General features: G+C 37.3%; 1 protein-coding gene across 4 annotated transcripts in view; it reads left to right on the plus strand.

The window, feature by feature from the left end:
• LOC110309383 (ST18 C2H2C-type zinc finger transcription factor) overlaps window positions 1–19,613 on the plus strand; it is a 338,717-nt gene that overhangs the window by 223,164 nt on the left and 95,940 nt on the right. For 2 of the 4 annotated variants that reach the window (XM_021182120.1, XM_021182282.1), the window contains 2 exons: window positions 6,890–6,962; window positions 7,587–7,629. The gene's annotated coding sequence lies outside the window, so the exon portion shown is untranslated. The remainder of the gene's footprint in view (window positions 1–6,889; window positions 6,963–7,586; window positions 7,630–19,613) is intronic. The other 2 variants (XM_021182357.1, XM_021182038.1) reach the window with 1 other exon arrangement.

Consider the following 19,613-nt stretch of genomic DNA (forward strand, 5'->3'; position numbering starts at 1 on the left):
CTGTATATGCATGTGGCAGCACAGAGAGTGTATTTGATCATGTGTATGTATGCCTATGGTTCCATATGAAAACTTGGGTGTCATTTCTCAGGTACCATCGACCTTAGTCTTGAAACATAGTCTCTTGCCACCTGGTGGTCAACATATGGGCTAGCCTAGATATTCTTCCTGTTTCAACTTCGCCAGCATTGGCATAACAAACACTCTGCCATATCCTGTTTGTTTGTTGGTTTGTTTGCTTGCTTGCTTGCTTGCTTGTTTTTAAACATGAATTTTAGAGTTTGATTTCAGGACCATGTGCTTGAAAAGCAAACATTTTACCGACTGAGCTATCTCCCCATCATTGACATGTGTGGCTCTTTACTCTCTCAAAACAGCAAAGTTTGATTTGATTCCTTGATTTAAGCAGCTCCTATACTCTGACGACATTATTTTTCTATAGCATTTATTACTTACTTTAATCTGGGCTATGTGTTAATTTACCCTGCCCTGGATATTACCTCTCAGTGGGAACATTGTTTCAGTGCTGTTCATTCCTGCATCTCTGTCATCCATATCACAATGCTAAAGACTGTGAGTGGAGAGCCTGGATCTTGGAGCTAGAGGCCAGTCTCAGGAGTTCTGAGAAACTGACTGACTAGTCAAATTTGTAGACTTTCTGTGGTAGAGTTTCACTTTCCTGGTGAAAATAATGACTAATTTCTGATTGATATCACTGTGTATGTAGAGTAGATATGCACAATGCATTTATATCGAGTTCTAATACAAAATAACAACAGTCAGCAAACATTTAAAAATGTATCTTCATTTCCCAGCTATGTTTATATCTATTTTCTGTTTAGATTGTGAATTTATAAAGTAGGAAGTTTCATTCTGACTTTTCTGCAATTTATAATAATGTACTTTGATCACATTTATATCGTCTTGCTTTCTATAGCCTTCCTCCTTTTCTTTTCTCTTTGGTATACCCAGACTGTCTCCTGTTCTCTTGAAGAATATCTCCAAAAATATAAAGCCTCTTATCAATACTGTGGCAACCTGGAGCGCACACCTGTGGACTCTACTCAGGAACTGTCCTCCACTGTCCTGCAGTCCACTGTGTCTACAGTGCATCATGGTTTTGTGTGTTGTCTAGCTCATGTAGGAGTCACCAGTTTAGAGCAAGTTCCTATTACTATCCCACAGGAAACGTGAAAGATTTAAGAGCATTTCAGGGACCACAGAGTACATGTGGCAGAATCATAGCTCATGTCAGGCTGTTGTGTAGGCAAAACACCATCCTCATTCTAACTCTCCTGACCAAAGCCAGGGTGGATAGTATCCAGTCACTGTGACGCGACCCTCACTCACTTTCCAAGCCTTCTCCAGCGACTCCTACTACAATCACAGTGTGCCATTTACTGCTGGTTTTCTTATGTCCCATCTAAGCTATGACTATTTTCATTGAACCAAAAAAGTTCACCTTCCCTAAATGACCCCATCCTCGGTGTGGGATTTGATAAAAGAATGCAGCTGATAGATTCCAACTGCTTCTTAGCCAGAAAAATCCAGAATGAAGACAGTAACGCAAGGGACGTTTTCTATAAGAACTCTTACATTATAGTGAGTTCACTCACCATAAACTAAACAGTGTCAATTCCTGAAGAATTTGGTCCAGTGTCTGAGTTATCATTCATGTGTAAAACTGGGAGTCACCATTATCTCGCTTGGAATCAGTGTTCTGAAGTAAATCCATTTGTATGCTTAGGTAAAAATAGTTGTCTTTTTCTACTGTCCTTTTATTTTACACCTTGTTTTTCTAGAAGTACCCGGTTTACTTTTCTGAAACATTCCAACATGTAGTCCCTGTTCCAGTTTAATATGATTGTCCTAACAGTGACAGTACTTAAAACCTACTGCTTTTTCCCCTATGCACCCAAGCTACTAGTTTTGTGTAATGAAAGTATAGTAGTGTTATGTATACTTTTTATATTTTTTATTTATTTTATTTATTTTATATTTTGTTCTCATCTTTGTTCATGAGAGAGTATTGCATATATATGCACATATTAAGTCCAGAGGTTGAGATTGGATGTCTTCCTCTGTCACTCTCCTTTGTTTTGTTTGGTTGGTTTGTTTTGAGAGAGTGTCTATAGCTGAAAGTATTTTGGTTAGTATGACCAGCAAGCAAGCCTCCAAGATCTGCCTGTCTCTGCCTATACAAGTCTAAGACGACAGGCACATGTGACTGAATCCACCTTTACATGAGTGCTGGGGATCTATACTCAGGTCCTCATATGTTCATGGCAAACATTTATCTATCAAGTCATTAACTAGGCCATGTTTGTGTTGATTTGTAAAGTGGGTATCAGCTTATTAATAAAGTATGCATGATATTCTTCCCCACCTAGGTATAGTGGCTCATTATCTATTATTCCAACACTCAAAAGAATGCAAGACAGAAAAATTGTTATAAATTTAAGCCCAGTATAGACTACATAGTCTGTTCTGGGACAGCCTGGGCTAAACAATGAGTTGTCTCAAAAACAAAATAAACAAAAACTAAAATGATTCTCTCTCCTTTCTAGGTATAGTATCAACAGACAAGATAGTCAAGTTTAACTATGAGTATATTCATCACGTTATCTAGTCTGAATGTATATCTTTATGCTCGCCACTTTTCTTCATGCAGTGGGATGTTGTTTGATCTGTAAATATTTACTTTGTTGATTTAATATATTATTTTCCTAAAATGCATACCACAGAGGTAGTGACCTTATCCTGGAATCCCCTTATCTTATTAATTTGCTAGATTGGTTCTCATCCAAATGACATCACTCTGGCTGATCACTTGCTCCTGGAAAGGAGATGGAGTTGCTCATCCTTGCTCATAGGAGCTTACAGTCTAAAAAGAGCAGGTGGGGCTGGGAGAGGTCATTTGAGGCTTATCACAGGGACATAGAACTATGAGTAGGTTGGGAAAAAAGAAGCTTTAAGGAGATGAAAGGAAACCTCTCTAGCTACCTGCAGTTAGATGTTATTTTCATGAGCATTCTTGCCAACTTAGGAAACTAACCAGATAGATTAGGAATTTAAGAGCAGGGCTTCCGTAGTTTAGAGGCATTTTACTTCTGTATACCTGTTTGCAAAACTTTCATGTGATAGAAAACCCAAATAGAATTAAAGACATAGAGTCAGAAAACTGAATATTGGTTGTGTTGGAGATGGGATAGATGGGGAGATGGCCAAAGGTCCAATACCTCTGTTAGAGTAGATGAATACCTGATAAATATTTGGAGTGGTATAGATATGTTAATTAGGTTGATTTGAGGCCAGGCAGTGATGGCACATGTCTTTACTCCCAGCACTCGGGAGGCAGAGGTAGGCAGATTTCTGAGTTTGAGGCCAGCCTGGTCTACAGAGTGAGTTCCAGGACAGCCAGGGCTAAACAGAGAAACCCTGTCTCAAACAAAACAAAACAAAAAATTAGGTCGATTCAATAATTAAACTTTATACCCATAATGTATATAGTTCTCAATTATCAATACATAATAAAATAAAAATTTTTTAAGATATGGAGAAGGTCAGATTCCATCAGTAACTACCAGCACTAACAACGCTGAATTGGCAAAAGTCCATTGGTTAATGATGGGATTTGATAAATGATAGAACCAGCATGAATTGAACTGGACTAACCTCTGAGCCATCACATGAAGCAGCAAACCTGGAGGTTCAATGACCACATTTGTATAGTCAGGTTCATTATATCTCTTAAAATTTATATAAGGAGGGGTATCAGTTAGGATTTCTTTGCACTCTCAACCCATGGTATTGTTTATCTGCCTTGAAATTTTGTAAAACTATGAAGAAACATTACATAAACTGTATTTCAAGGTCAGGGTTTTGATAGGTCTAAAGAATTTTTTTTGTACCTCCTTTTCAGAAAAAGATTGCATGGCCAAAATCTGTCCATTTCTGTTTTCTCTCAAACTTTACTTTTTGTACTTCTGGAACCAAGGGTTTTTTTGTTTGTTTGTTTGTTTGTTTTTGTTTTTTACCAAACCAGTCAGGTTGTTCTTCTGAGTCATTAATAAGTGAATCTAATACCTGCATCTCAAAGACATTTATTTGATTGTCTCTTTGATTTGTATGACAGGATTATCTTCCCTAACAGAGTGGCAGCAGAATCTATATACATGCTATTTGCTGAGCACTTGAGTTTCAACTGCCTTGTCTTCTACAGGAAAATAGGTGCTGAAAGAAGATTTTGGTATATAAGTCAGTGCCTTACCTAGATAATGCAATTCTGTACCCAGAACATTAGTTACCCAGATATTAAGTGAATTCCTTATTTGTGGTGCTATTATCCTCATAGTTATATGAGATTGAAATTCTCTATTCTTTCTGTGGGACAAAAGTACCAAAAACCAGAAGTGATATTGATACCTTTAAGATTTTTATCATGTGTTTACTGAACCTGCATGCATGGAGCCCTATTCTCGGAGCTTATCAAAGTGCTAATGTATAAGTTCACATCCAGGGAGATCTTCCCTGTCCTGGAGAGATCATTGCTACTGTTTTGAGAGCCACTCTAGTTTCCTTAGTAGAACACCCCAGGAATGTGCTTCACCCCAATGTATCGTGTCACTCCTCTCTCTCTCTCTAACAGTGTCTCAGACGCTGACACTCTGCTGTCTACATGAAGAGAAATCAAATTTCTTTTTAATTAAAAACGGGTTTTACTGCCCTGTGTCCTTCAAAACAGTGGTAATCAACACAGAACACTTCCTGTGTCAGTGTGCATCAGAAATATAGTGTGCCATTTAAAAGAATGTACTAGACTGAATGTCTCAAGGAGTTTGTATCATTGGTTGACATTTTAATTTTTATTTATTTTATAATTTGTAATTAATTGATTCACATATTTTATTTGCTTTTTGAAAATTTAAGTATTGTGTGAAATCTTCTACTTGTAATTTGTGTGCTTATATTTGATAATCACACCTGTAATGAAGCACATAATTACTATGTCTTTCTTGATCTGAATGGCTTCATCTGAAGGTAAGAGCAAGTTCAATAATTTATAAAGTGTTTTTCAGTGTTGGGACAGAACATTCAGTTTTTATCTATTCCTTTCCCTCCTGATGCATTAGTGCTAGAGCAAACAAGTGGCTCTGAAATAAAGAGCACAGGCTTGTCTGTTCCATGTGGGCATTTGTTAGCTTTGAGTTGGAGACTTTTTGGTATCTCTAATAGTTAAGGCAGTGGTTCACAAAGTTCAGTCCTCAATGATCAGCATTATCAACATACAAGAAGTTGTTAGGTTCTCAGGTCAGGTTCCCCCTATGTAACTGGAATCAGTTCTCTGGGCTGAATCAAGCCTCTGCATAACTCTGATGCAGGCTAATGATTAAGAAATACTTGCTCCAGTTGTTTTTGATCCACATGAAGATGAAGCTGAATAGCTGCTACATGTCAGTGGGAAGGCCTAGGTCCAGCCTGTGTATGTTCTTTGGTTGGTGGTTCTGTCTCAGAAAGCCTCAGAGACCCAGATTAGTTGATTCTGTTGGTTTTCCTGTGGAGTTCCTATATATGGCATATATTCTTCTAGCTGGGCTGCCTTGTCTGCCCTCAGTGGGAGAGGAAGTGCCTAGCCTTGCAGAGACTTGAAGTGCCAGGGTGGAGGAATAGCCAGCCCCCCACCCCCACTCACAAGAGAAGAGGAGGGGGAATGGGGAAGAATTGTGGGAGGGATGACAGAGAAGGGGACAGTGACTGGGATGTAAAGTGAATAAGTAAAAAGAGTTTTTCTTGTTTATTAAAAAAGAAGAAAAGAAAAGAAAAACAAACCACTGCTTCATTGCTCTGTTATCAGTGCAGCCTTTGGACTAGCAAGGAGCACGTGACCCTGTGAGCACTGTATGATGTCACACTACACCTTGCAGTGTCCACATGAGACCCTGCCTAGTAGCAAATGCCGTAGGTAGTCTCTGTGTAGGAAAGTCTACGAGCTTGGGAGGTAGAGCCTGGAAGTTTCCAGTAGAAAAAATCTTTTATTCAGAGGCAGTTGGAGTGTGTTTTAATAGAGCTCCATGTTACTTTACTGTTTGGCTAGCCCCTCAGCTACCTCTGTATTAAAAAAGGCAAAAGAGATTTATAAATTTTTTCACTAAACCGATCAAATTATATAAGGGATCGCTGTGTCAGTATCATATGATGGAAAGAGAACAGTTATTTGGATTAATGACATGTAATATAGGTAGTAAATCATCTATAGGCTGTAGGTATGTTGTATACCTAGATTTACATACATATGTGTGTGCATAGTGTGTGTGTGTGTGTGTATATGTGTATGTGCTCTGTCTAGCGATGATATAGTAGCCAGCAATGTTCTTGACACAGACACAATTTTCAAGTCTCTTAATTTTTTAATTTACTTTGCAGTCTCAAAACTATACCTGGCATCCTTCTCTCTTAATCTCTTTTCTACCTTTGAATGTTATTTTCAGTAACACGACTGTTCTAAAGAAATCTTTTTTAAAGCGAAGGAAGCTGTACAAATCAGAGGTTATTTGTCTCCCATTGCAGTGGGAGTTTTGCCATGCAGTGGTACTAAAGAACAAATGACACAAAGCTTTTGAGGGAAGCAAGGAAGTACACCTTCTTCCAAGGCTTTTACTCTTATATATCTATCTATCGAGGACAAACCCTGTTTCCAGGCAGAAAAGTCATTGATCAAATAAAACCATTTTTTTGTTGTTGTTAAAAACAATTTTATCATGGAAACATATGAGCAGTAAAGGATTTATTAAAAAAAAACAAAACAAAAACAAACAAACAAAAAACCTTTTGAAACCTTTACAACACCCCCATATGTAAATAGGTCTGTCACTCCTGTGTTTGTCCACAGCTCCGGCTCCAGATGAACCAGGGTAGTGTGTGGTGGCAGGAACAGCTGACTCATTAGTAGAGAGCAGTGAAAGGTAATTAACCCTGGGAAAAGTACAGCTGCCATGCGGGCTGTTCCTTTCTGTAGAATCTGATTAGAAATTAGTGTTAAACCACTGATTCTTTTTTTAAAGACTATCCTTGATAATTCATTTCCCTTTCAGGTGTGCTCCTAGAAAAGGTTCTCAAAAGTACTTATGAACAAAGGTCTCAAATATAAACAATGTTTTCTCTTAATAGTGGGCACCTGTTTTTCTTGGTGTAGGATAGTCTTTAAAATAATGTGTCTGGTTATTGAATGTGATACTAGGCAGACCCATATTCTGATACTCAGTTCTCATATTACCCTAAAGCAGTATTCTCAACCTTCCTACTACTGCAACCTTTATACAGTTCCTCATATTGTAGTGACCCCCCCACCATAAAATTATTTTCATTGCTACTTCATAACTGTAATTTTGCTCCTGTTATTTAATTTGTAATGTAAATATTTTTGGAGATAGAGGTTTGCCAAAAGAGTCAAGACCCACAGGTAGAGAGCCACTGTTCTTTGCTCTAAAGGATTGTTTTATGCAATAAATAAATGTAGATAATTGCTAATTAACTAACTTTTCTCTTTTCTTCTTTCCATGTCTTCTCTGATGATGCCCCCTCTGTAGCAATGACATTTCTTCTGTTCAAGTTCAATAGCTGCTAGAGAAGGTAAGTGATGCTTATTTAAAATGAAAATTCCCCTCCAAAATGCATCCCCAATTTCTGTGCCCTTCCAAAATATATGAGAACTTAAGAAAGTTGATTTTAGAGAACCAATAAATATGTTGGTATTTATTAATATTGGTACCAAGATTTGTGGCATCACATGTATGATAATGAGGTGCACGTGTACTGAAATATTAAAAATTCATAGGTGACTAGGAATTGTGACTTATAAGACAATTGTCTCCCTCCCAAAGAAGGTCCTGAAATTGGTGAACGTGTTTCCCTACATAACAAATTGGATATGAGTCAATTAAAAACTTTGAGATGGGAAGAATATCCTGGAATATAAAGGAAGGATAGACTGCTCATGGTTCTTATGGAAAAGGCAGTAGAATTACTCAGGGAGCTGTCCTTGGATAATGTTCAGTCAAACCACATTGCCAGCTTTGAAGATGAAGGGGGCATAGTTAAAAAACATCAACCTCTAGAGGCAGGAATGACTCTCATTGTCATTTTGCAGCTCCATGTTGTCAAAAATAAGGAACTGAACTCAATCAAGCTAGCTTGGTGAGGAAATTGATAAATCCCTTACAGCTTAGCCTGACTTGGTTTCACACTGATAAGACCATAAAAAGACCCCAGGGCTTCCACAACTATAGAATAATAACAGGTCTTTCTTTAAAGCTATTAAGCTTATTAATATTTGTTAAAGAAATAATAGAAAAGTAATAGAGAAAGCCAACCAATAGGTAGGAAATATTTTACAGCTAGTAATATAAATCCTAGGAAGACTATTCTATTTCTGAATGAAACAAAATTTTGGGAGACCAAAACTGATATTGTACGATTATTTATTTTAGGATATAAATGATAATTATTGATACACAGTGACCTTATCTTCCATTTTCTAACACTTCTCCTTCTCAAAAATTCAACATATCATATTTCTATAAATATGGTAGTTGTCTCACATAAAAAACAAAGGAATGCATGTTTTATTAACTCTTTCAGTGAGCCTGAGTGAACATGAGCTAGGGTAAGAATAACAGACTATCAGAGAGGGCAGTAGCTTGGGTCTCTGCTGCAGAAGCTTAGCAACCATAAAAAAGCAGAGGCTGCTATGTCAACAACTTGTCAACTGTGGGATAAAGAAGCTGGTAGTGACTGGACTGGACTGCCCTGTGTTTGTGTGTAAATTGGTAATATGGACTTGGTATAGGTATGTCATGATGAAGGGATATTAAGCAGTATAGTGTCTATAACACTGCATGGTTCCTGATAAGACACCAGTAAAGACGATGGACATTTGCTTAGTGAATTCTATCTCCTTTTACTGATGGTAAAATCACTAGATATATTTTGTCTTTCCTCCTAGAAATGCTTATTTTCTTTTTTGTTTTGTTTTGTTTTTATTTTTTTCAAGTTTTTTATTAGATATTTTCTTCATTTACATTTCAAATGCTATCCCAAAAGTCCCCTATACCCTCCCCCAACCCTGCTTCCCTACCCACCCACTCCTACTTCTTGGCCCTGGCGTTCCCCTGTACTGAGGCATATAAAGTTTGCAAGACCAAGGGGCCTCTCTTCCCAATGATGGCCAACTAGGCCATCTTCTGCTACATATGCAGCTAGAGACACGAGCTCTTGGGGTACTGGTTAGTTCATATTGTTGTTCGACCTATAGGGTTGCAGACCCCTTCAGCTCCTTGGGTACTTTCTCTAGCTCCTCCCTTGGGGGCCCTGTGATCCATCCAATAGCTGACTGTGAGCATCCACTTCTGTATTTACCAGGCACTGGCCTAGCTCACACGAGGCAGCTATTTTTTTTTCTCTGTATTATCAAGGTCAATTTTGAGTACATGGCCATATCTCACTTAAAGTAAAATGGTCAGGACCTTCTGGCAAATTTTGAATGAGAAAAAGCAGACTCCACGAATGACGTCTCATAGAGCTGAAATGGGTCAGCAGCTCCCCTAAACGTCATTTTCCAAAATCTGACTAAGTGTATTTCTTTTCAGATTTGATTTCAATTTCCCAAGAACAACCAATGAAGGTTAAGTCATAATGATATAAATGAAGTGAAAAGATGATGCTGGGTAAAAATCTGGCATAGATCTGTTACAACTCACAAGGTGTCTTCTTTGCATCAGAGAAACATTTTAACAAATAAGAAGAAAACAATGCTGAGTATGGTGGCTCAGAACTCTAATCTCAGTAACTGAATCTGAGGTCTTCTGGGATACATAGCAAGACCTTATCTCATAATAAGGGAGCAAAACCTGTCAATTTTCTGTAGCTGGCAAAGCAACCAAAGTGACCAAACCTATAATATCCCAGATGCTGAGTGACTGCAATTTATATAAATCAATTGATAACCTATAGTCTCAAAAATCTGAAAATGATTATTTGGGGCTTACTTTAGCAGTAATGTACTGAGCACATGCCGTAGCCATAAAATTGTACTTAGGTGACACATTGCTCCTTTCATAGGCCTACCTAAGCCTAGGTAAAAGCAGGAAGTCATGAGTAAGTAGAATGCAAGGCATCATCAAAATGGGCAGGCCCTCAACATTCTCTTCCAGTACAAGAATGTCGGGTATGCTGTCAATCATGACTGGGGGCAGATTTTGCAGTTCTTATCCTGATGAAAGAAGATTTTTAGAAAAATACAAATAAAAAAAAATCAAGACATTTAATTTCAGCTAGTTAGTTTAACCATCTACTGTCTTTGACCCTTTTACAACTTTATAAAAATGTAACTTTAATCCATTGACCGAACCAGTTTGACCCCTGGCATCCTTTCAGAGATCTTTGAGAACACTTTCTTATTTTCTTTAGGGTTCTCTGAATGTCTCAGGAATCACTTAGATCAATTAGAACTTTTCTGGGCTTCCCTCATACCCACTGATTCCATTGTCCCCTTCTCTCTCAGGACATTCTACATCACATTGGGAGCCTTGAATTGCTAATTTGTACTGTTGGGGACAAGAGTTGTACCTGAACTATCATTTTATACTCTTTATTTCTTAGGGGGCAATATGTATAATGCTGTCCAGTAACTCTATCTTGAACCATTGGTAGTATATATATATATTTTTTTTAAAGATTCATTTATTTATTATATGTAAGTACACTGTAACTGTCTTCAGACACTCCAGAAGAGGGAGTCAGATCTTGTTACGGATGGTTGTGAGCCACCATGTGGTTGCTGGGATTTGAACTCCGAATCTTTGGAAGAGCAGTCGGGTGCTCTTACTCACTGAGCCATCTCACCAGCCCCCGGTAGTATATTTTAAGAGAAAAAATACTTATGTGAAAATAATCTATATTAAAGATTCTACTTTATAATGATAATAAAAATCCAAGGATTATTTCTCCAAAGTCCATTAATTCATTAGTCTCAACAACGAGCAATCATACCATTTTCCTTTTAGACTTCAGTAGATTCTCCCATGCCATTTTCATCATCAGAAAATGAAGGCAAATGGCTATAGTTTTTCATCTAAATTCATACTTAAAGACTATTGTGAAAATGTTAATGAAAACAAAATATTTACTATTAATAAAAATATCCGACTTGCTGAAAATATTCTGAAGAATGTCTTGAAAGTAGTAAGGAAAGTGGAAAATGTTCAAGGATATAAAAAATAATGTAGAACCATTATGTGTATATATATGTATATATATAATGAAATAGCCTAAAGAGATAAAAATTCCCTTTGTATAATGAAAGCCTTGTTTTTAATCAACAAGTGTTCTTTGAACTCCATTAAAAGTGTTTTGACATTATAAGGATGTTTAGTATAGATTTACTCAAAATAGCATATTTAGTTGTAACACAAGCTTTGAAGTGAAGTGCTTAGTGTAATAAAACATGGTTTCCATAGTTACCACAGGAGACCAGAGAATAACTTTATTTCTTTGGAAGCCAGGAAGGGGCTTTAAAGAAAAGATTAAGCAAACAGACCCAGGCAGGTTCATTATTTATGGTTCACATCTCATTGGCTTTTTAAAAGAGTAAACTCTTGATATTATAAGAAATTAGAGTGTCTCTACTCAAATCTAAGGCGGCACATTAAGAAATATCAACTTTCCTGTACTCTGGGCATTTCAAACTCAATTCTGAATCAGAGGAAAGACTGGCTGAACAGGCAGCTTTCTGGTACATTTTGTCTGTGGCGCTTTGTTGATAAGCTATGTCATAAACAAGTCGGTTTAAACTGCTTGGGGAAGGTAGTAGTTCATTGCTTATGGCGAATCAGGGACCATAGGCAACTTTATTATTCACAGTCAGGCATATCATAATGGCATGCTTTACAGAAGGGAACTTGAAATCCATAGTGGAGAAGGTGTCCTCAGTGCTGCCATCATTGTTTTCTCTGAGTGTGAATGGAGGTCACTGTCACACTGTCCTCTGCTGCATCTAACCCAAGGAGTTTTTCAGTTTCCAATTGAGACACAGGATGATAGGGTTTCTAGACTCTGAACCTTCAGGTCTCCAGTCTTTAAAGCAGTTGTGATTAACAGGACTTTTGCAAAGTTTCTATGTAGTTACAAGGACAGTTTCAATCTTCTGTCATTTTTTTGCATTAGCTATGATTATGCTTTTACCACAAAAATGCATTTGTTTTAAAGGTAACAATACAGACTGGGAGAATAGCTTATGTTTCATCTATATTTATCAGCATTCACTGTACATTTGTGTCTTCATTACCAGGAAATATTAAGGGACATTGTGCCATCTATTCCTGTTTACAGTTTATTATGCAGAGATAGGAAACACTTAGCATGTAAAATGAATGTAGAAATTATTCCTGGATAGAAACACGGACATTTCCCACTCGTTGGCTCTTTCTCCTCCATCACCGGATCAGAGTGTAATTGTCAGTAATCAGGCCTGCTTGCTGCTGATAAAACCACTCTGAATGCTAGCAGCCTTCTTTGTGTGATGACTCAATTATTCCAGAAGTGCCTCATCAAATCTGCCCCATCAGCTGGGCTAATAAATAAGGAGAAGAAACTGGCCCCCCAAAGCAAATTATAAATCCATTTGCATTAACCATTTCGCTGGTCCATGATCGAGGCAGAAATAAGCATGGCAGATTGTGTTAAGCTTATTTGAATATGTTTATAATGTTTACACCATGCAACTTTTTCCCACAAGGTGTTGGAATTATCAGTCATGAATGGCATCTAAATGCAGATATATTAATTACCACATGGCTTTAAGTATCTTTCAGGGCTATTTTGTTGCTTAAATCAGGAAAAAAGTTAAATCATCTTGAGGGAGAAATAGATGTCTTATATAAGATACTGGAATTGTGTCAGACTTTAAGGAGAAGGTATTGTTATTTTTAAAGGGACTGGAAGGACATATATGACTACTAGAATACCTACTAGTATAAATATAACACTTTGTCTGTGAACAGTGGCAGCCACAGTTATTTCCATCCTCTACATGGCTTCAGTCTCTAAGCAAGCAAATCAAAGTGGCTGTCAAACTCCTTGTACTGAAGATTTCTTGAAATGTTCCATAGGATAGAGATTCAAAAGCTGGACCACTAAAAATCAACTAAATCCCTCAATGGTAATTAGTACATTAAGTGATAAATACTACTTTATTCTTTTAAAATGGCCAACTGTATTGACATTTGGATTATATTGGGTTTTTAGTGATAAGTCAGAGAAGTATTAAAAGTAGATGAATTTGGGTAAATAATATAAAATCTATAAAATAATATAAAATCTAATTGAATATCCAGTAACTTAAAATTGGAAACATCCTTTCTAAAACTAAGTGATTTCACTGTCTCATCGCTTTTCCATGTGGACTGTGCCAGGCTGATAGATGCTCCGTTTCCTACTCTTGCTCTAATCAGACATCTGACTGTGAACTGCTTGTAGAGGAAAGCTTATGGACAGCAAGAAGTGCTTTTATTTGCAGAAAAATTTTCAATTAAACTCATATTACGTTCATTTTTCCCCAAAACAAAGTGTGTTATCCAATACCAACCTGGAGAGTTCAGCAGAAGAAACTTTTTTTTCAACAATATAACTATTATGTGGCAATAGACTCACAAAAATTGGATGCATCATCTCCTAAATTGAGAATTGTGTGACATAATGGGAAAAAAACTGTCCTGAGGCTTATTGACTAGAACTGAAAAAATAGAGAGATAAATACAAATGTTAACAAGAGTTATGAGAAGTGAAATGACAAGTGGAAACTGAAGAGTCACTTTGTGTAGCTATAAGCATTATATATGTATATTATTAGTTATACACAAGTATGCTACTATGTGATAATAATACTACAAGTATTTATATGTATATTATAGAATACTATATCATTATACAAACATTAGCTGTAACTAAAATTATTATTGATTAATATAAATATATCTTGATATCTAGAACTGCAAAGAACTTGTATTTCCATTCCAAAGAATAGTAATAATCTGTGAAGCTGTTAAAGGCTGGAACTGTGGATTGGCCAGTACAACTGATAGAAGCTGTTAAAGCAGGACCTCAGAAACAGTGATGTCAAAGAAAATATGCTGGTATTTTTATGTGGACTTGTTAAGGTAATAAATCTTTCCAGACTTTGGAATCTTTGGAGACTATATTTGAACTTTCCAGGCTTCTGGGAGGACTGTTGGGCTTGCATTTCCTGAGTAGACAGAGCAGGCTGCTTTCACTAATAGGCAAACTCCACAAGAACATTGGCAGTGATGCTGAGCTCATGTTAGTTGTGCCACACTGATGATGGTGGTGAGGTCATGGTAATTAGAATACATTGTCAGTGATGGTTTTTTATGCTATACATCACTGATGGTGGTAGTGAGCTCATGTTAGAACATATCGATTGTGTTGGTGACTTAATGTGAGATCATGCCAGTTATAACACATTGGCAAATGGCATTGAGTTCACATTAAACTGGAAGTTGTGCATAGTACACGCATTGCTTGAGAAAATCATTTGCCCCGTTGTCAAACTTTTTATCTTTCATTTAGTTTGGGATATTTAATAAATGTAAGTATGCCTATGATTTACAGAGTTGATTTACAGATCATAGCTCTTGGTCCATTCATCTAAAGAACAAAATACCATCTCAAATGTACATTTCTTTTCTTTTAAATAATGTAACATATTTATCATATTGTAACAGGTTTGCAGAAGCAGGTAGTTATCTATCAAGCAGTTATTAAGGCCTGGCATCCTCTAATTGTTTGAAAAAAAGGGAAGTCAGCAAATGGAGTATTTGCTGATGACTTCAGGTAGCTAAGATATTTGAACATCCAAGTCATTAATTAGAAAGACACTATGTGGGCTGCTATCCTGCCATACCATGGTTGCCATGTAATTTCATCTTTTAAGGTTGCTCTTTCAGAAAAGTGGGGACTTCCATGAAAGTGAGTGTATGCTAACAAGTGGAAGAAGTACTGCTGGAAGCCCTTGGTCCTTGGTGAAAGCCTCCAGACCTGAGAGTAATGTCTTAACAATGTGCCTTCCCCATACGCTAATATGCATTTAAGTTGGGGAAAAGCTGTTTTGTTTTTTCTAAAGGAACATACAGAACAACTAAAGAGCGACAAATAATAATTTCTAAAACTTAGGGATTGACATTTAATAAAAGTGGGGGTTTAAAGGTATCATGAATATGTATGAAAAGAGGAACCCAGGTTCCTGTGTGACTGTGCTGGGTTTCCACGGAGGAACTGGGAGGAACTTGAGTGATGGACTCAGACCTGACAGACAGACCTGGAGAAGCCCTGCTTCACATTTCTGTTTCACTCTGCTTCTATACCCTGGGTCTTTGCGTGTCAAATCCTATTCCTAAACTTATCTTTTCTCAGCACCCTCTGAACACTTCTCAAGCAGATCTCAGCTGTGCTGCCTCCGTTCTAGTCTCCAGGGAGGGAAGCCACAGCAGATGGGGTTAGGGCAGAGGGCTGACGCATCTGACAGCAAACGGCAGCGAGGCTGCAAAGTAGAAACTCTGAGCGTCAGGAAGCTCCTTCTCCCAGGAGACCCAAATAACCACTGAAGAAAGTTGAAAATGAGCCCTTTGAGAAACGCTATTAAAAGTAGTAAAAAATTGCGATTGTGCAGATGACGTGCTGCTGTGTGCTTATTCGGATGCTAATGAGTTTGACATTAGGGAACTCAGAGGCTTTACAGCTACTCCCTTATGCGATTCCGTTCTTTATTGGCAATCTTTGAGAAAATAAATGGAAAATGTATTGCTAATAAATACATAACACGATAGGGCATTAGACAGAAACCCATTACTTTCAGGATTTAGAAAGAGCTTTGTTCACCAGTATGACTGCTTCCAGGATCTTTTGTTTTAGGTTGGTGTGTGGCAAACAAAGGGAACTAAGCAGGTGGAAAGCTCCAGAACTCACTCTATCAAGAGCACAGCAGAATGGGCCAAAAACCTTTTTTTTAAAGTTATGATCAAACACAAAATAAGAATTCCCTAGCTATGGTACTACTTTTTCCATTCTTCTACTTGGGCAATGTGTGAGAATTTGCTTCCTGCTTCTTCTGAACAGCCACAGTTGCTGACTTGAGTTGAAAAAGCATCTGTTTCATGTCTGGTCAAAACTTGCAAGGAGCAGGCGTGTGTGGGTGAGAGGCTGCTGCTTCAGGACACTGCACTAGGTAAAAGGCCAGCAACAAAAGTCTCCTGCAAAGAAGGTTGGAAGCTTGTGACTTAAAATGTCAGCACTGCCAACTGTAAACCTTTAACCATGGGTATGTGTGCACGTGGCATTGGTATAGCAGGGCCCTCTCTAGGATTCTAAGTACACTACACTGGCTTTCAATGTCTTTTTTTTTCTCCCACCCTAGAACCAAATAGAGGAGATGAAGCCTTGTGTAGTTAGTTGATGGTAAAATAAACAGAAAACAGGTTGTTTCCCTGAAAAGTGAATTAAAACGCTAGACATGAGATTAATAACAACTTCTGCTGGCCCTTTCAGAACAGCTCAGGTAACAAGGGAACAGTCTGTCGCTTGCAGCTTCTTCACTAGGGCTCATTTCTTTTTGATGGCTAAGAGTAATAATAGGCATAATAGGACTAGGGATATAGCTCAATGGTAAAGTGCTTGCCTACCATGCATAAGGTTCTGGCTTCAATCCCTAATACTATAAAAAATGAATCATAAAATTATTATTAATAATACAATTTGTAATGTAACAATTTTATTCTTCTTATAATTTGGCCAACCAAATTATAGGTACAAGATGCCAACATGTCCTCTGTCATTCACTAAGGTTCTTTTAAATAAGCAATTTTCTGGTCCAGCCTGACATGCTTCCTTTCTTTTACTTTTTCTTTCACTATTTCAAAATTTCCTACTAAATTGAACAAAAATATTGAGTCACTCGGAGGGGTCAGAGCAAGCAGTTGGCACATTCAGGTTAACTTCAGAAAGAGTGGTGTGATCTCAGTCTTATAAAAAATTTAGAATAGATTGAAAGAAAACTCATTTAATAAAAGAATTTTTACCAAGGCTTTCCTGGTCACCTCCACGCATTTGCTTTGAACTTCATTGTTGCTGCTGAGTTTAGAATGGTGATCTTTTTCAGAACAACACTCAACTTACTGTTTTAAAGTGCTAAGCAACTGACATCCTCTAGGGCTGCAAACTGTTCTGTATGTAGTTACTGGTATCTGCCCTCACAGAATGGTTCATGTTTTAAAAGATTTAAAAATCTAATGTGTATTCATTTGTATTAAAAACTAGTTAGGTTAAAGATACTTTAAAAATACAATGTTATAAGTATCCCAGATGACTTACAGGGCTCATTCCAACAAACACTGAAAAGTGAGAAATTTGATTGTCCATAAGACAAAGTCTACTTCAAAAAATGTATGTTTTATGAAGAAAATATTTTCTAAAATTTCCTATTTTGCCACAGATAAATCTCAAAATATGAGAAAGGGAAAATGTCAAAGGCCTTTTATATGTTTGCTACCTTAAGTAATATTTAAATGAGGCATATTTTGAAAATACACAAAAACTCCAAAACACAAAGTTGGTAGTGCATCCACCCTCACCCCATGTCACAAAAGTGTGACTTTGAGGCCATGGTACAGCGTCTGATAGAAATCTGTGGCATACACTTGTTATCTGTGGGGGAAATAGAACAATTTGCTGAAGATATGTGGCAAAAGGATGCAAACATATGGCTTTGGTTTACATTCAACATTGCCAGTTGTAGAACTTTCTGGGTAGACTCTACAATAGTGATGGCAACTTGAAATCAGAAAAACACTATAGCTAAAGACTCGACTATAAAGTATTTCCTCTTGCTGCTGAAATTCATTTGGGATTCTAGAAACTTGCCTTTGCAAATTATTTCTCCTGTGAGTAATGTGCACTAATGTGGTCCTTGGATAGAACTATTGCCCAGAGTCTAGTCTAATAAACTGTACTGTCTGATAGCAGGTGAGTCTACTTCCTCCTGCAGGTTTGCTATTGGTTGGAGAATTAAAAAGGGCTAAGAGAGAAAAGACCACTCATAACTCTAAACTAGACATGCTGTTCAACCCCCAGCCTTCTATATAGAATCAAAGATCATACAATAATACATATGCAGATGTGAAGAATTACAATTAAGAATTGGAAGCCTTAAATAAGTGTGAATTAGAAAAAGACCCTTATACTTATGTCACCATGGTATGCTATGAGAAAGAATTTTGTTACATTCCTAAAAGGTTGACACTGAACATGCTTCTGTTTGTCCTGAGCAATCAATAAATGCATTAGAATTATAGAATAAAAAGAAGGCAAGAATAGAGAAAAATAGACAAATACTCTACCCCTGCATCTCTCACCACAAGTCAGCACTGTATTTAATATAACAACTCATTTCTTCACAACTTTCCTTCTGTAAAGTATACATCTAGGCCACCATTTTATACTAACCCACAGGTACATTTAGAACAGACTAGCATCATTCAAAGAAAAGACAATCAATGCTGAGCTCTTTGTCCTCAAGCTAGACAAATTTATTCTGATAAACTGTCATTATCTAGTCATTTCATTTTCTTGAGTTCCAGGCCTTTTCTAGTTTCCTAGGTCTCTCTTTTTTATTTTTCTAAATTTCACTTCTGACAAGGAAGTATCCACCAAGGATACACAGCATCTCAGGGAGAGGAGCAAGGACCATCTTACACAGCACAGCAGCCTGTCCATTTTGCAACAAATTTCTCGGGATTGAAAGGACCTGTTGTGAGCTGGGGCGATAGGTAAGAAAGAAGGCATGTGCCTGGCAAATGCAAGGCCTTGAGTTCAATCCCTAGTACCACTGTAAATTAAAAAGAAAAATCAGAGAGGACATGTCATAAGAATAATGAAATGTAACCCATAATATAATATAGTAAAATACTGTAATTTTAGACATGCCAGGGAAGAATCACAGTGAGCCTTGGTTAAGAAATAAAAGAAATTCAAACAGAGCTTGATTGTTAAAAATGCTTTTTGCACAAGTATAAGGACAAGAGTTTGATCCCCAGTAACCATGTAAAAGACCACGCAAAGCAGTGTGCACTCGTAAACCTAGTACTAGACAGATGGAGACAAGAAGGTCCCTGAAACTCNAAAGTCTGCCAGTCTATCTGTATCTGGGAGCCCTGGGTCTCTATCTCAAAAAGTAAGATAGAAAGCTACTGAGGAATGACACCCAAGGTTGACTTCAGGCCTTCAAACTCCACATACACAAGTGTACTCATCCACACGCAACAACTCCCTGATAAACAAAACACACAAATAAAAATAAAAAACAAAAACTTTAAAAGGGAAATGAACATTGGATATATAGGGAAATTTCTTCAAGTTAAAAGTCCCTGTTTGAGGTAGCTGTTGACACAATGTTAACTGTGTAAGAGTTTTCAAAAATTACCTCAAACCAAAGTTATTAGAATGACTTTTCCATGTGTTATGACCTGCACTTCCACAAAGAGCCAGACTCT

This window comes from Mus caroli, chromosome 1 (assembly GCF_900094665.2).
Source record: "Mus caroli chromosome 1, CAROLI_EIJ_v1.1, whole genome shotgun sequence".
Lineage (NCBI taxonomy): Eukaryota > Metazoa > Chordata > Mammalia > Rodentia > Muridae > Mus > Mus caroli.